General features: G+C 39.3%; 1 protein-coding gene across 2 annotated transcripts in view; it reads left to right on the top strand.

Moving 5' to 3' along the window:
- The first annotated feature begins 824 nt into the window (after positions 1 to 824).
- The window catches only part of LOC307047320 (guanine nucleotide-binding protein G(I)/G(S)/G(O) subunit gamma-2), a 19,499-nt gene continuing 2,951 nt past the window's right edge, over positions 825 to 17,372 (top strand). Inside the window, exons 1-2 of one of the 2 annotated variants that reach the window (XM_079694236.1) lie at positions 825 to 967; positions 12,865 to 12,918. The gene's annotated coding sequence lies outside the window, so the exon portion shown is untranslated. Of the gene's footprint in view, positions 968 to 12,316; positions 12,748 to 12,864; positions 12,919 to 17,372 lie in introns of those variants that run through there. The other variant, XM_079694237.1, reaches the window with a different exon arrangement.

Raw genomic sequence — 17,372 nt, 5'->3', positions numbered from 1 at the left:
TATATAAAAAAGAATTGTGTTAATGTGTTTAATGAAGTGATTTCATGGTGATATCTGTTAGTTAAATATTTCACCTATTCACCTGCAGTGTGTACAACCTTTTTACAATCCACATCTGAGCTGTTTACTCCAGAATAGTTTGTACTTTAAATATTATTGTTTTTCTGATATTGTTAAGACTTTTGTTTTTAATATTACAAGTTTTTAGCTTTTTTAAATACATATTTCTTCTCCAGAAGCTTTTTCTCTTCTCTCTTCCTCCTCCTCCTCTTCCTCTACCTCCCCCTCTTCCTCCTTCTCTTCCTCCTCCTTCTAGTCCTCTTCCTCCTTCTCTTCCTCCTCCTGCTATCAGGACTCACTCCCTCTTCTCCCAGAGGTCCACAGGAAAAGCCTCGATTGTATCTGTAAACACCGACAGTAAACAAATGCATACCAGGACCGTCTGGATAAATATTCACACCAAAGAGGAAAGGGGGAAAATATGTAACTAACAGATATGACACTTATTTTTGTATATTAAAAATGTTTGGACATATTATATTTAAATATGCAAATGAGGCATTCTCTCATTCAATATCTGCTAATATGCTTTCATTCCCCTCTCAGAAATGTGGACATGTGATAAAGCAAGGTTCATACTCTGGGAGTGAGAGGGAGTGTGTCCTGATAGCTGGAGGAAGAGGAGGAAGAGGAGGAAGAGGAGGGGAGATTCTTGTATGGAAGGGAGGAGATTGAGGGAGGATCTCAGCTAGAGAGCGAAAGAGAGAGCGAGAGAGAGAGCGAGAGCAAGAGAGAGCGAGAGAGAGCGAGAGCGAGAGAGAGAGAGAGAGAGGGAGGAAGAGAGAGAGAGAGAGAGAGAGAGAGAGAGAGAGAGTCGCCTCGCTCACAGTGAGTGTGTGTGACAGAAAGCAGCCAGGACGCGTGGATTCTACTCCGATGTGTTTTACGGAAAAACCCAACAAAAAAGGTAGGATTTTAAAAATCTTTTATGAGATTTGATGTCTGTTTTTGGCCTTCATCTGAATCAGGGTGTGTTCAAGAGGAAGAGGAAGAGGGGGGTTCGTTTGGAGATTGATGCTACTGGCTGTTTTTACATCATGGAATCCCCTCCTCCCTCTGTGAAATCTGCAAGAAAAAACCTCCTTTTTGTCAGGTGGTGCTTTTATTTCCACACACATTGCACCTCCTTTCCCACAAACAGGACAGATTAGAAACCATCCTCCTTCCCTCGGGATTTAGCACATCTTACAACGTGGAGGAATTAAGGGCATCTGTTTTTCGGGGGAGGAAAAAGAGAGGAATCCCACAATTCTCCTGTGAGGTTTTCCATTTTCAACCCTCCTTACTGTGAGGAGAAAGCGACCACACACATGAGAGGTTGTATGAGGCAGATGGCCGGTAGAGGATGAGGAGGATGATGAAGGTTGAAGAGGTAGAGGGGGGTGGTTGTATGTGTCTCACAAACAGATACATGCGTTTGCAGTAGAAAAAATCTTAGAAGTGCTTTTTTTTTTACTCGCTCGTCACACTGAAAAGGCGTCGTCATGCACGCGTGAAATCGTCCAATCACGTGCTGTTGCCGTTACAAACGCACACAGCGAGTCACGATTACGCAACAGCTCTCGTACTGTTTTCTCCAGGGCAAGGCCACAGATTGTGTTGCGAACACGAAGAACGGCAGAGAAGCTTGGGACGTTTCTTAGTTGGAAAGCAGAGATCCACGCCTTGTGGACCTCTCCTCTTCCATCACTGTCTTTAAAATCCATCCAACCCGGAGTGAGCTTCATGCCGGAGTCAAATCTGTGTGATTCCATGTTTTTGTAGGTTTTATTTGAACCTGTTTCTCTGAGTATGTTCACGTCTTAAGGGGAACATGAAGTAGGAAGGATGTTTACATTTACTCGGTGCGCTTGTTTACATCTCACTGTTGATTTTAGGTTTTAAGATCCTTCAACAGTAGACTGTAGTCTGTCCTGATAAAAGCATCCAAAGTTTTTTCCAGAAAGCCTAAGTCCTTGAAAGACAGTTCAAATCAAGTCATACATTTTCAGTCTGGTCATTTAAAATGTCTTACTTTCAAGTCAAGTCTTCTGACCATATTTCTGTCACGTAATTCGGAGTTCAGTCCAAGTCTGCAGAGCTGAGTCACATTTCAAGTCTTGTGTGTGTGGTACAATTAGAGACTAAAATGGTTCTTCCAGTCTTCACTTTTGTTAAAAGTCTGGTCCAAACAAGTCTGAGTCCTACAGGGTAGATTGAGTTGACCCACACCTTAAGCTAGTCCGGTCTTTGTTCTATTTATTTGTTTCTTACCTTTGACTCACGTTCAAGTAAAGTATTGTCCAACCAAGTCTTAAATCAAGCTGCAGAATCTTCACGACAAAACATGAAGAAGGTTTTTGCTTTGTGCTACTGGTCAAGTCTTAGGAGTCAAGTCTTACTCAAGTCATGATCAAATTATTTTTTGCACGAGGCATAACTCAAGTCTCAAGTCTTCTCCAATCAAGATCAGATTTTAAGGCCTTTAGGGAAAAAACACAAGATTTGAATAGTTTAACTTCCAAGTCTGTATCTGCTCTTTCTGCACTCATGCCCGAGTCTCAAGTCTTTAAGCACACATTCTCAAAATCAAGTCTTTGGGGATTAAGGACCCAAGTGACTCTGCAAGTGCTATTTTTTCTGACCCAAGTCTGACTCGAAGTCCAAGTCTGCAGATTTGATTTGTCTTATCCGAACAAGTCTCTAGTCCTTCAGGGTAGATATGTAGATATTTAAGGGTTAAATCGACTCAGGCGTATAGAGAGTATTGTCTGGTGTAAAACAAGTCTCACAGCAGTCAAATCCAAGTAAAGTTCCCAGTGTTCAGGAGTCCAAGTCTTGCAATTGTACATGTCCAAGTCATTCTCCAAGTCCCTTACCATGGCTACTCCCAGTGAAGTTCCATATCCTCATTTATTTGTTACTGACATTTGACTAACGTTCGAGTCAAGTCTTGTCCAACCAAGTCTTAAGTTACGCTGTCGATTTCTGACTGCAAAACATGAGATTCAAAGATTTCTCTTTTCAAATCTTTGAGTTGAGTCTTGCATATCTACAAGTCTAATTCATGCTCCAAGTCCCTTACCAGAGCTGCTTTTTAGTTTTCCTTTTATGCGAGAAGTATGATTTGAGTCTTAAGTCTTCTAGCAAGTTAGGATTTCAAGTCCTTCAGGAAAAACCTGAGACTTGAATAGTTTTACTTCAGAATCTGTATCTTTCTGCACCTATGTCCGTGTCTCAAGTCCTCTTTTCTGAGATTCTCTATGACTCAAGTCGAACTCTGATATCACTTAGGTCTGAAATCTCTGGGGAGTCTTCTAGCACTCAAATCCAAGACAAGTCAGCATTTCTGTGATTACTGTCTTACTCGAATCCAAGACTCAAGTCTCTCCATATGTCTGAGAGAATATGAAAAGCAGAATTCTCTCTAAAGCACTCTTTCATTACTTCTCAGCACACAGTCCGGATGTTTGTGATATTGTTCACAGTCCGTGTTGTTCGTGGTGTTCTGATTGATTCCAGAGGAAAGGTCTGTTTATACTTCCTCACTCGAGGCAGATGCTAGAAAAATCCTGACAGTAACAGAGAGGAGAGAGCTTTACACAAACAGTAACACTTTCATTTCTGACACACTCGGACAGGAAGTTAGAACACCCAAGAACATTCAGGGTGGTTTCCTCACTGTGGCCTCTTTTTCAAAATAAGAGCCCGGGAAACAGCACAAACGTAGAAGTAGAAGTATGATACGATATGATATACATTATTGTCCATGGAAGGACATTTGTTCTGGACTCCGTCCTGCAGTACATGTACATATACAAACATAATAAACATTCAAATACATTCACATATCATCACTCATCACAAACACAATACACAGACGCACATACTGACAATGTTGACCTATTGTAGAGATGACAAGTAGAGAAAAATCAATCTGTTTTTTTGCAGATTTTTTTGTTTTTATAATGAGTCTCCAAGAGGGGGCTATTAGCCGCTTTCACACCGAGTACTTTGCCGTACTTAGTTCCCAGTACTTAGTAGGGATGTAACGATACCAAAAACTCGCGGTACGATAATATCGCGATAACAAGTCCACGGTACGGTATTTATCGCGATATTGAATAATAAAGGGAAGAAAAAAAAAATCAGAATTTTTTTTTCTTCAATAAAACATTTTTTTACTCGGAAAATGTTTTTTTATTACATAATAAATCTGATTTTTACAGCATTTTTGTAGGATAGCAGTATTTTAAAGTGTCAAAAACAAAGTGACAGTAACAGACTGGAACAAGAAAACCAGTGTTTTTTTACCTACTAGTACTACCAAACAAAGTAAGCATTTTCTTTATGCCACTGCATCTCACAAATAAACAAGGACATTTAATAATCAGACCCTGCAATAAAATAAATCAAGTTTCACTTTAGTTTTTCAAGTAACTCAACTCAAACTCACTAGTCACTCACTCAGCATCATCAGACAGGTTTTTAGGAATATGAGAATGTCCACATTTCCAGGTATTTATAAGCTGGGATGTTTGGGCATTTACAATATCCCCTGCTCTGGAAAAAACTCTGTCGCTTGGTACTGATGTTGCTGGGACACCAGTGGTCGCGTTAACCGAATATTTTATTTAACAATGACGGAAAAATCTGAAAGCAGTCTGTCATTTTGACAGATTAGAACAAACTCGGAACAGCGCCAACGTTTCCCCGCAGCCAGGCTCTGGTGTTATGCCGTGTTATGCATGCCCTCCAAAAGGAAATGATATAGTTTCCAAACCGTACTTTGCCGTACAGATCAATACATGTCTGGGAGGTCTTGCTTTACGCTGTGCGCGTCCCGCGAGGTGCATGCACACACGGCATAACATCGCCCCCCCCCCCCCCCCCCCCCCGTTGACAGTTCATGAGCATGCTCTATCGTGAACTTTTCAGACCCGACGGGTAATAAGGGATTATGAGGGATATTTTACGATCCTGTCTGTCGAAATGACGGACAGCGAAAAAGTCTAACGCCAGGCTTTATTGACAGGGCGAGATATAAATATATGGTTGATACTTGTCAATGTCTCTAGGTGTGTAAATGTAGCCCTGTAAATACGATGTCCTTTTGTGTTATCTGTTGTTTTATTTTCATGTTGTAACCTACTTGCTGCCATGTTAGAGAGTTCTCTCTTGAAAAAGAGATCGATGATCTCAATGGGACCACCTGGTTAAATAAAGGTTTAAAAAAAAAAAAGTGTTTAAAAAAAAAAAGTGTTTTTAAAAAAAAACTTTTTTTTTTTAAATACTTTTTTTTTGAAAATCGCGGTAGATTTTGTCAGTCTCACGACGGTATTGGGAAGTTTATTTACCGCGATACCGCGATATTCGGTATATCGTTACATCCCTAGTACTTAGTCCCGCCTAACTCTTTAGTCCCGGAACTGTCCTAGTAGATCGCGTTCACACCGGAATGAGTCCCCGAGGGAAGATTACACAAATGAAGCCGCTGACGTCACTTCTTCTTCTTCTTCTTCTTCTTCTTCTTCTTCTTCTTCTTCTTCTTCTTCTGCTTTGGGTTTACTGGCAGGCTGCAAACAACTTCACGGCGTATACTGCCAACCGAAGTCCCCGACCGGAAGTCCACGGAGTTGGGAGTAAATCGCCAGAACGCCGACACCTCCTCATCTCCACCGCTCCCATGTTTCCTTTCGTGTTGCTATAAGTTAGTCCCTCTCCGTTGGTGCGCTGGGCTAATGCTAATGCTAATGCTAATGAAAGCAATGCTTTGTTGGGGGGTTCACCAAAATACAGTTTGATAATGTTTAGAAAGTCGTTTTTTCAAATATGTTGTATTCTTTAGTTTGAAAATACCCATTACAGTTACATAAATCCAACATGTAAATATGAAGTGATCTTTTCCGTATATAATATTGACCTTTCTTCTATTGACACAACATGTACATAGTTTACTAATGACTTATTCCTGCATTTAACTTGTACCAATGTTTGACTTACACTACTTTACTGCCTTATTTATTTTATATCTTAAATTGTGTATTGCATTATTGAAAGATCATGGGACTTCAGATTTGTATTTCCAACAACTACGCCGTAGCAAATGTTCATATGACAGTAAAACCAATTTGGGAAATATTTCTTATTTAAGCTTTCTATATTTGGTTATTGTTCCTGACGGAAGCATTTGTCACACATGATTCATTCAAGGATTGTCAGAAGGTTGGATGATAATTTCAGTTTTTACAGTTTTCGGATATGATAAATGGGGTAATTTCAGCGACTTTTAAAAAGAAAATAGGTAAAAAAAAATCAAAAGAGTAAAGGAAGCTCCTCGTGATGATGTCAAATGTCCGGCTACATTTTAAACCGCCCTCTTGCTTTCAGCTCAAAATCGCCAGAATCTTTTGTAAATGTTCCTCCCCAGTCACACAAAAACATTTTCTTTTGCACGTTGCTGAATCCTGTAGCTGCTCATGCTTAGTTTCTGCCCCACTAACCACTGCTGTTACATAACCCTTCGTATCAAAGGTTTTAAAAGGCGAGTGTTTAAACGTTTGAAAGAAAGAGAAAAGAGCCCGGTCAGCTCTTTAATCACACAAAGAAGAAACATGCTGCGCCTCGTCGTTTGATTTAATAAACATAAAACATGACATTTGTGCTCCCTGCAGCAATAAGCCGGCCCCCTGCTGCCTCCCACACCCGGAGGAGGCATCATTTCCTGGGCCACTGCTTCTCCCCTCCCCCCACCAGGACCCAGATTAACCCTCAATACACACACACACACACACACACACACACACACACACACACACACACACACACACACACACACACACACACACACACACACACACACACACACACACACACACACACACACACACACACACACACACACACACACACACACACACACACACACACACACACTTCAGTATCTCCAAGATGGCACGGCGTGCTGGGCTTGGCACAGATGTCCAGGCTAATCGAATATTCAGAGTCAAATACTCTTTTTCTTCAAATGCAGCAATTACATCTGCAGTCTCAGGCCCCTCCATCAATGCTAAATACAATATATATATATATATACGTAATATGAAAAGGAAAGAAGACTTTAAAAAGGGACATAATGGTGCAAGTATAGGAAAAACACATATCTTTATTTTTATTTGTTATCTTATATATATATATATTTGTATCATTTTTTATCTTTTCTATATGTTTATTTAATTTAATGTTTTAATGGATTGTTATCTTTTAATATGTGTGTAAAAAAAATACAAATATGTATATAAACATAAGAATGTATACAAATGTGCACATTGTATAATATAAAACATGCATATTGCATTATATAACATGGAGTATATAGAGAAGTTAATTTGAAAGGTGTTTAAAGGTAGTATCTAGTGTTTAAAGTATTATTGATGATATTTTGGAGTAGAGTAAAGCTTGTGGACTTACTGTTAGATTTTAAAAGCTGCAGGTCACATGACTCTGTTTCCTGTCTGCCAGAGGCAAAGTTAAACAATACTGTGTTTTACACATTATCTAAAAGACGCCTGAATGCCTCCCAGGTCTCTCTGTAAAAAACATTTAGGATTCAGGGAATTTGTGAGTTCCTTTTATTTTCAACTTAGCACTAAAATATAATTTCATTCACATGATTGTATTTTAGTTGTTATTATGCTATTTTATTGTTATTTATGAGTTGGTTATATTTAAGATTTGTATGACTTATAATTGTGTTGTGTGAGACAGAAATAGTGACCCCCCCCCCCCCGCGTCCTTTCTCCCATTGAAGGGCAGAGACCTGCTTTATTACACCAACAGTCAATATCATCCTGTTCATTAATAACTGCTCAGTTTGTGTTTCGGCTGCAGAAAATACTCAGCCTTTTTATATCACTCTGATAACTTCAGTTTATTTTTCATTCCGAGCAACCTATCCTATCAACTCAGATGTATTTATACTCCTTCCTATCATGTTTGTTTAGCTGAATGTGCCCTTCACTGAGAGGAGGAGGTTTATTTAGTATTTAGATCCTTTACTTATCACAATCACAATTCCTTTATTCGTTCCGTAAATTTCAATTTAGTTTTACTTGTGTAAAAAAGGATATCTTGCTTTCATTGTTGTTCTATAAGGCACTGATTGTATAGAAGTCTATGAGAAAAGGTTCCTACTTCTCTCTTGATTTGTTACCTCAGATTGTATACAAGTCTATGAGAAAAGGACGCTACTTCCCACTTGACATATGACCTCGGTAAAAATGTTCCCAAAAAGTTTGTGGTCTCAATCTCTAGTTTCAAGTCTTCTTCAACACAGCATGATGTTCATTTGGTAAATTATGATCCCATTTGGTGTAAAATAGACGATAAAGGAGTGTATGTTTTAGGGCGGGGCTACCTGTGATTGACAGGTCACCTTAAAGTATTCGTCCATTTATAGTCCCCATAATTATCTATGAGAAATGTACTTCTCTCTTGATTTGTTACCTCAGATTGTAGAAATCTATGAGAAAGTGTTCTTACTTCCCTCTTGATATATGACCTCGGTAAACGTTTTCCCGATGCAGCTGCAGTTACTTTAATTATTTCGGTCAATATTCCCAACAATGGCTGGCTTAAAGCATTTTCCATTGTTTGAATATTTGTGAATGGTAAATCTGCCAACTCCACTGTAACTAAAGGGGGTCTCAGGGTTTATCTGTCCTCCAAACTTCTCCTGGGTCCCTCTTGTCCCTGCAGACCCTTCCAGGTTAATCTGGTCTCTCCGGGGTCCAGATGGCTGATCTGGGGACAGTTTTATAATTACCACGCTCTGATTTCACTCCGCCGGCATCGCTCCCTGCCTGGAGCCTTAATTCACCTCTATGGTTGGTCTAAAAATAGAAGTTATGTGGATAAAGTTTGCTACAGAGAGAGAAAAAGGGGAGGGGGTGTTAAAGGTCCCCTATTGTACTGTTTTTCATCAATATATTATAGGTCTCGGATATATATACCAAACATGTCTCTGAAGTGTTTGGCTCCAAACACCAAACAGATCATTGCAGCATTACCCATAATCCCCTCTGTTTCAGCCCTGTTTCCAAAGTGCTGATTCTCTGTCTGTTACTTTAGATGAAAATAAGGAGCCCCTCCCCACGCCCCTCTGAGAGACATTTGGTTAAAAAGAACACAATGGTGCTCTAGGAGGAGATTCAGGTTATAAGGGGGGGGTACCTTGGTTGCTGATTGGCTAATGGTTACACAAGCCAAAACATCGTTATGACATCATAAAGTGGCCAAAATCTGATCAGCTCATTTTCAGACAGGTTTTTATAGAAATGGATCAGGACAAAAAGTGAGAGAATCTTTTTTCCTGAAACTTTCAGAGTCTCTTTACACAGAGGGGACACATGTTGATGTAGAAGAGACATGAAGAAGAGGGGACACATGTTGATGTAGAAGAGACATGAAGAAGAGGGGACACATGTTGATGAAGAAGAGACATGAAAAAGTGGATTTTGTATAATAGGTGACCTTTAAATCATTACTCTCAACAGCCAAGGAATTATATTTCCCACAAAAGGATGTTGCATACAGTGCTTAATCACCCTTTGAAGTCAGCATCGCGTCTAAATGTCAGAGGAAGAATGGGGGGGGGGGGGTCATTGATCAGGTGGTGTCAGCAGCAGGACGACACCTGTCTTCACATTGGGGGTCGAGGAAGGAGAAAACACAGGCCTCTTACCATAAAACAACTTTTGACAAACGTTTATGATACTTAACATTTTTGTTAAGCAGGACAATCTCCACATATTAACACCACTTTATGATTTCTGAAGTAAAAAGCTAGCTTATAAAGGAACTACAGCACAGTCACATGACTTTACGTTGCCACCGCTAAGCTAAAGGAGGCTAATGTTGAGTGTTTAAATACACCAGTGGGTTTTTTATTCACATATTTTATGTCAAAGAAAATATTCAGGTGTATATCAGTATGTAGTGTCTCTACTTTAAAGAGTCCTCTCCTGCTGATGTTCAGGTGTATATCAGTATGTAGTGTCTCTACTTTAAAGAGTCCTCTCCTGCTGATGTTCAGGTGTATATCAGTATGTAGTGTCTCTACTTTAAAGAGTCCTCTCCTGCTGATGTTCAGGTGTATATCAGTATGTCGTGTCTCTACTTTAAAGAGTCCTCTCCTGCTGATGTTCAGGTGTATATCAGTATGTAGTGTCTCTACTTTAAAGAGTCCTCTCCTGCTGATATTCAGGTGTATATCAGTATGTAGTGTCTCTACTTTAAAGAGTCCTCTCCTGATGATGTTCAGGTGTATATCAGTATGTAATGTCTCTACTTTAAAGAGTCCTCTCCTGCTGATGTTCAGGTGTATATCAGTATGTAGTGTCTCTACTTTAAAGAGTCCTCTCCTGCTGATATTCAGGTGTATATCAGTATGTAGTGTCTCTACTTTAAAGAGTCCTCTCCTGCTGATGTTCAGGTGTATATCAGTACGTAATGTCTCTACTTTAAAGAGTCCTCTCCTGCTGATGTTCAGGTGTATATCAGTATGTAGTGTCTCTACTTTAAAGAGTCCTCTCCTGCTGATGTTCAGGTGTATATCAGTATGTAGCGTCTCTACTTTAAAGAGTCCTCTCCTGCTGATGTTCAGGTGTATATCAGTATGTAGTGTCTCTACTTTAAAGAGTCCTCTCCTGCTGATGTTCAGGTGTATATCAGTATGTAGTGTCTCTACTTTAAAGAGTCCTCTCCTGCTGATGTTCAGGTGTATATCAGTATGAAGTGTCTCTACTTTAAAGAGTCCTCTCCTGCTGATGTTCAGGTGTATATCAGTATGTAGTGTCTCTACTTTAAAGAGTCCTCTCCTGCTGATGTTCAGGTGTATATCAGTATGTAGTGTCTCTAATTTAAAGAGTCCTCTCCTGCTGATGTTCAGGTGTATATCAGTATGTAGTGTCTCTACTTTAAAGAGTTCTCTCCTGCTGATGTTCAGGTGTATATCAGTATGTAGTGTCTCTACTTTAAAGAGTTCTCTCCTGCTGATGTCCACGTGTATATCAGTATGTGTCTATCAGGAGCAGTAAACAGAGAGCAGTACAGTTTAGTGTAATTGAAGATGAGTGATGAGCCGGATGACAGTCACATGCTGCAGGTCACATGACTTGTTTCCTGTCAGTCAGAAGGAAAGGTAAACAATACTGTGTTTTACATATTATCTAAAAGACGCCTGAATGCCTCCCAGGTCTCTCTGGAAAAAAACATTTAGGAAGACCTTCAGGGAATTTGGGAGTTCATTTTATTTTCAACTTAGCACTAAAATATTATTTCATTTGCATGATTGTATTTTAGTACAATTTCATTTCACGATCATTTTAATAAGGATATTCACATATTTGTAATTCGTTGTATTGGTCTAACATTGTAAAAAATACCACTGTTCAGTATTTAATAAGTTTAATTTATTCAAATATGTTTATGTTGTCTTGTAAAGCAGCCAATAATATGGTTAAATTACTCTCTATAGGTTCATAAATGTCTCTCATGAGCTGATCTGCTTTTTTTGCGTCCGTTTTCTAAACTCTGAGCAGTTTCAGCTGAAATAGGGTTTTATTTTGCTGCTGTTGGCGAGGTTTTATTTAACGATGCTTAAACATCCTGACAAGATTTACAGCGGCTGGATTTCCCTTCGTCTGCAGATCAGCTCATGCAGAGGAAACGTCCCATTTATCAGAGCTGCAGGAAAACAGCTGCAGAATCACGGAAGCATCAAAACACATCTGGAGCTCAGAGTTGTTTTATTATTTCCAAAAAATGCATTGCACGTTTTTACTTAAACTTCTGATGTTAATATACGTATGTTTATTCTATTTAAATATATTTTCTTTATTATACATTTTAACTTTAACTTCTTTAGAAATATTTGTATTTTATTTTATCCTTTAAAGGTGGGGTATGTAATTTATTTCAGAAACACTTGTTGTTCCATGGAATGCTCTTAACATCCCGATAGCAATGAATATATTAAATGCTTTGACAATAAACAAATGTCATCTGTGGAAGCCGTGGTACTGTAAAAAGCAAGACCAATCATCTGAGCCGGCCCGACTAAAGTAACTGGATGGCCTACCTGCCTGTCAGCCTTCCATCTGTGCACAAACTTATCTCGTGCCCTCATTGGTCATGTGTGGGTTCGTGTGTGTTGGAGTAGGGGCTCTGTGAGGAAGTCTGAAGGAAGGGGCAGATTTTTTCCGGTTCAAATTCTAGCGCACTCGAGCTGGTTTCTCCAAAATTAGATACCTCACCTTTAATTGCACATTATTTATTTTTGGGTTACAACACATGTTCTATTTTTTTGCACGTCATTTAAAAAAAAAAATGTATTTGTTTATGTACATATTCATTTCAATTTCTTATTCATTTAATTTGATCTTTTTCTCACACATTTTGCTTATATAAATATTATGCCGTTTAATTTTTTTTTTTTAAAGCACATTTTTCCTTTGACTTCTTGTGTTTATTTAAAAAAAAATGTTTATTGTATTTTTTTCTAAAACACAGCAACCCAATTTCCACCCCCGATATTATTGCTGGCCAGGAAGCAGGACTTTTTCTTGGCCTAAAAGTCACATTTCCCAATCTGATAATATATTCCTGCTTCTTCCCCTGAACTGTGCTTCACTTGCTTCTTCTTCTGTGGTTAGTTTTGGTGTTTCTCCTTCGTGTAGCAGACATGAGAGTCTGTCTTCCCCTTTATATATAAAGGGGAAGCAGGAGCAGCCTCTTGATTCTCTTTTTCTCTGTTTCTGTTTGCAGAAAGCTGTGCTGAGACAAAGTGCTGACTGACCGGCAGACAGGAGCAAACACAAGGTGAGCGGAGCATGCTTTAAATCAGGGGTGGGGAACCTCCGGCCTCCGGGCCGTATACGGCCCGCGAGACCATTTGGTACGGCCCTCGAGGTAATTTATAAACACACGCAAAAAAGAAAAAAATTCAAGAAATCTAGAACGCAAAATAAGTAAACAAGCTTGTTTTTCCTGGCCACGTTCAGGGTCCTTGAACACAACACGAGCCTAACGTGTCATCACGTGGTATATGTCTCGTCTGACAGGAGTGTAGTTCTAACGGAGAGCACCAGAACGCGGCTCTTGGCCGGGACTTCACAAATTGCAGTATCCATAAGGAGCCGTACACATGCCGCAGTTTTTGCGTGGCTGTGTCTTTAGTTGTAAGCCCAGTGGCGATCTGTTCATCTGTCATACTGATCATACAGTCAATAACTTAGTTGTTATTAGCATCTGGTTAGCTAGCTATGCTAACGAATATAAGAAGCTTTTTCTCCAACCAGTGAGGTAAAGGCACATCTTTATATGATCATTATAGTTATAGAAAAATAAGAGAATAAAGTAAACAGGTATACAATGCTAATATGACAGTAAAAAAAAGTTGTCATTAATAAACAAGAATACAGTTCAAAAGGGGAGTGATTTGTAAAATATCCATAAAGAAAAAAATCTGCTTACAGTTCTGTTTCATCTGGGTGTTGAGAGATGTATCCATAGATCTCTTCATGTTGCTCTCAAAGTGCACCAGATTGATGCTTTTAACTTCAACATTAAAAAAAAAATCTTCCTGGTGATGCATGCCCCCAAAACCCCCCCCCCACTTAAATCCACATGGATATGAAACTAAATACATTTGCACACATCTTGTGTCCATATCTTTCTGTGCATGAATGCGCGGGTCATGGTCAAATATCTGGATTAAGACGTTGCTTTTTCTTTGCACAGCATGAAAGAAAGGCGAAATGAATGGGCTTTGATTTGAGTTTTTTAAGCAGACGTTGAGTTCAATAATTTGTACGGCCCTCGAAGGATGTTGTAAAAATTGAAATGGCCCTTGAGAGGAAAAAGGTTCCCCACCCCTGCTTTAAATGATACATAAATAGTATTATTAACAGCGGGATGTCACCTTTCTCAGCATGTTCACACCACGTGTCAAACTCTCAGGAGGTATTTTGGGCGCTGACAGATAAGAAGAAGGCTTCATGATGTACAGAGGAGGAGGGGAAAGTATATGCGGTAAAAAAAAATAACGTCCTGCGTGTCTTCCTATATTCACTATTCCTTAACCTCAGTGGGAAACGTGACGTGGTTTGTAAAGAAGTGAAGGAGGATTCATCAGGACTCAGGAAAAGAGACTTCACTGACACTGGTGGTCTCATTATGATGAGAGGAGAGGGGTTATTAAGATTTATATCATACCATTTAGACCAGGGGTGTCAAACTCAAATACACAGTGGGCCAAAATAAAAAAATGGGTACTAATCGAGGGTCGGACTGGTTCAATGTTTATTGCAAAACTTATTGAAATGAACTTATTGCACATATTAAACCTGGAACTAACAATGCTTAAATGATTGCCTATAAAAACAACATTAACATTAAATAATCAGTTGCATTCATTTCTTATGGCTCTATCTGCAGCTTCTCCGGAGTCATTTCTTATGATTACATTTTTCCACAGGCAAACAACAGCTTCAACAAAACAATTCCCCTCAAAGAAAAAAACAAACATGCCCTGTTGTCTCAAGAAGGAAACATCCATTAAACTCAGTGTGCTGCTCTGTGATGCTAGTTCAAGCCAGATACTTTGCATCTCGTCTTGGGTGCAAGGTCATCAATGTTTGGGCTCAGGCTCTGAGCTGAGGAGACCCTCAGGATGGAGTGAAGGTGTGCGTGCAATATACCAGAGGGCCAGATCTAATAGTAATTAGAAATTATCCTGCGGACCGAAATTGAATCCACCAAGGGCCTGAGTTGGCCCCCGGGCCTTAAGTTTGACACATGTGATTTAGACTATTGCAACACTATCTTCCATGGTACAACGTCCTCCTCAATGAACGTCCTCCTCAGTGAATAAATAAGGAAGGTCCAGTGTTTCCTAAAGGAGATAACAAATGAAGCTCCTTTCCTATCATCCAGAGAGCTCTGATCATGTCTGCAGCTCAAAGACTTTCACTCTCGTCTGAACCGTCCTGATAGAGAAATAGAGCAACCAGTAAACCCTAAAACAGGAAACAGTTTACTCTCTTATTGTTGGTTAAACTGTTTAAGGTTGCAGCTCCCCTCCCTGCTGTGTGAAAATGTCAGGCTGGCCTTTCCCGTCGCTGCTTTGACAACGAGAGGAAGATGACTCTGCAGACTCAGAGAAAGCGCTGCTAAATATCTTATAACTTCCTTTATATGGCGGCAAATGTCACTTTTTCTCACATTCAAAAGCTTCTATTGAGGGTTTCAAATAAAGGGGTGTATTTTAGGCTGTCTTCACCCCCACATTGTGGAGTTAGAGCAGCAACAGAGTGAGAGTGAAAAACAGATTCACACAAAGTAAAATATAATACCGTTGAATGAACATACATATTTGGGTTCAGATTGTTAGATATATGTACATGTCAGTGCAGGTATTTGTGCAAACAAGAACAAAACAGTGCAGATTGTATGTATGTGCAGTACGGGTTACTTTCCATGGGTTACATGGTTACTTGGTTGTGCTTCCTCCTCGTCTTCCTCGCCCTCCCCTCCAACACCTCCTCCAGATTGTTCAGTTTTACTCCAACTACAGTTACAAGTGTTACTAATATGACACAACAATTATTACTTAAATTACCACAAAATGTAGTAGAAATGTTACTATTGGTATTGCTAAAATGTTCAAAATGTCTTAATAAAACGTCCAAATAATAAAAGTAAAATGTGAGAGCAACATATAAAAAAATCTCAGAATATTTAAAAAATAATAAAATAATTGTACAACCCAAAAAATAATTGTAACATGTAAAAAAAGGTTTTTCGAAATATTTATAAATCTATCCCGAAAATCTTTCGGAAAAATCTTTCTAAAATATTACTGACATGTCCAAAGAATCCCAGTAAAATGTCAGAATGAGAAAGAATGTCCAATAAATAACCTGAACCTGAACCTTAAAGGAAAAAAGACATCTTTACATTGAGAACAGCCAGGAATACTTGCAATCATAACAAGTATTTGACTCTGTTAACATTCACAGCTCTTACAATCCTCAAACTGCTCGCTCTGACAGGTCGAGATTATCCAGACCGCCCCGGAGAAGAGGTCTCCTAAAAACGTGTGAATTAAATAAATACTGAAGATAAAATGACAAGGAATGGTATGCGGGTCTATTACCTCTCATGCTGTATGTCAAAGCTGTGTATTAATGTAGAAAAAACTATATCCTGCTGATGTTCAGGTGTATATCAGTATGTATTGTCTCTACTTTAAAGAGTCCTCTCCTGCTGATGTTCAGGTGTATATCAGTATGTAGTGTCTCTACTTTAAAGAGTCCTCTCCTGCTGATGTTCAGGTGTCTATCAGTATGTAGTGTCTCTACTTTAAATAGTCCTCTCCTGCTGATGTTCAGGTGTATATCAGTATGTAGTGTCTCTACTTTAAAGAGTCCTCTCCTGCTGATGTTCAGGTGTATATCAGTAGTAGTGTCTCTACTTTAAAGAGTCCTCTCTTGCTGATGTTCAGGTGTATATCAGTATGTAGTGTCTCTACTTTAAAGAGTCCTCTCCTGCTGATGTTCAGGTGTATATCAGTATGTAGTGTCTCTACTTTAAAGAGTCCTCTCCTGCTGATGTTCAGGTGTATATCAGTATGTAGTGTCTCTACTTTAAAGAGTCCTCTCCTGCTGATGTTCAGGTGTATATCAGTATGTAGTGTCTCTACTTTAAAGAGTCCTCTCTTGCTGATGTTCAGGTGTATATCAGTATGTAGTGTCTCTACTTTAAAGAGTCCTCTCCTGCTGATGTTCAGGTGTATATCAGTATGTAGTGTCTCTACTTTAAAGAGTCCTCTCCTGCTGATGTTCAGGTGTATATCAGTATGTAGTGTCTCTACTTTAAAGAGTCCTCTCCTGCTGATGTTCAGCTGTATATCAGTATGTAGTGTCTCTACTTTAAAGAGTCCTCTCCTGCTGATGTTCAGCTGTATATCAGTATGTAGTGTCTCTACTTTAAAGAGTCCTCTCCTGCTGATGTTCAGGTGTATATCAGTGTGTAGTGTCTCTACTTTAAAGAGTCCTCTCCTGCTGATGTTCAGGTGTATATCAGTATGTAGCGTCTCTACTTTAAAGAGTCCTCTCCTGCTGATGTTCAGGTGTATATCAGTATGTAGTGTCTCTACTTTAAAGAGTCCTCTCCTGCTGATGTTCAGGTGTATATCAGTATGTAGTGTCTCTACTTTAAAGAGTCCTCTCCTGCTGATGTTCAGTTGTATATCAGTATATAGTTTCTCTACT

The sequence above is a fragment of the Notothenia rossii genome (assembly GCF_949606895.1).
Source record: "Notothenia rossii genome assembly, chromosome: 7".
In the NCBI taxonomy this organism is placed as follows: domain Eukaryota; kingdom Metazoa; phylum Chordata; class Actinopteri; order Perciformes; family Nototheniidae; genus Notothenia; species Notothenia rossii.
Note: the sequence above shows the minus strand (reverse complement) of the source record. Positions and strands in the feature narration are given on the sequence as shown.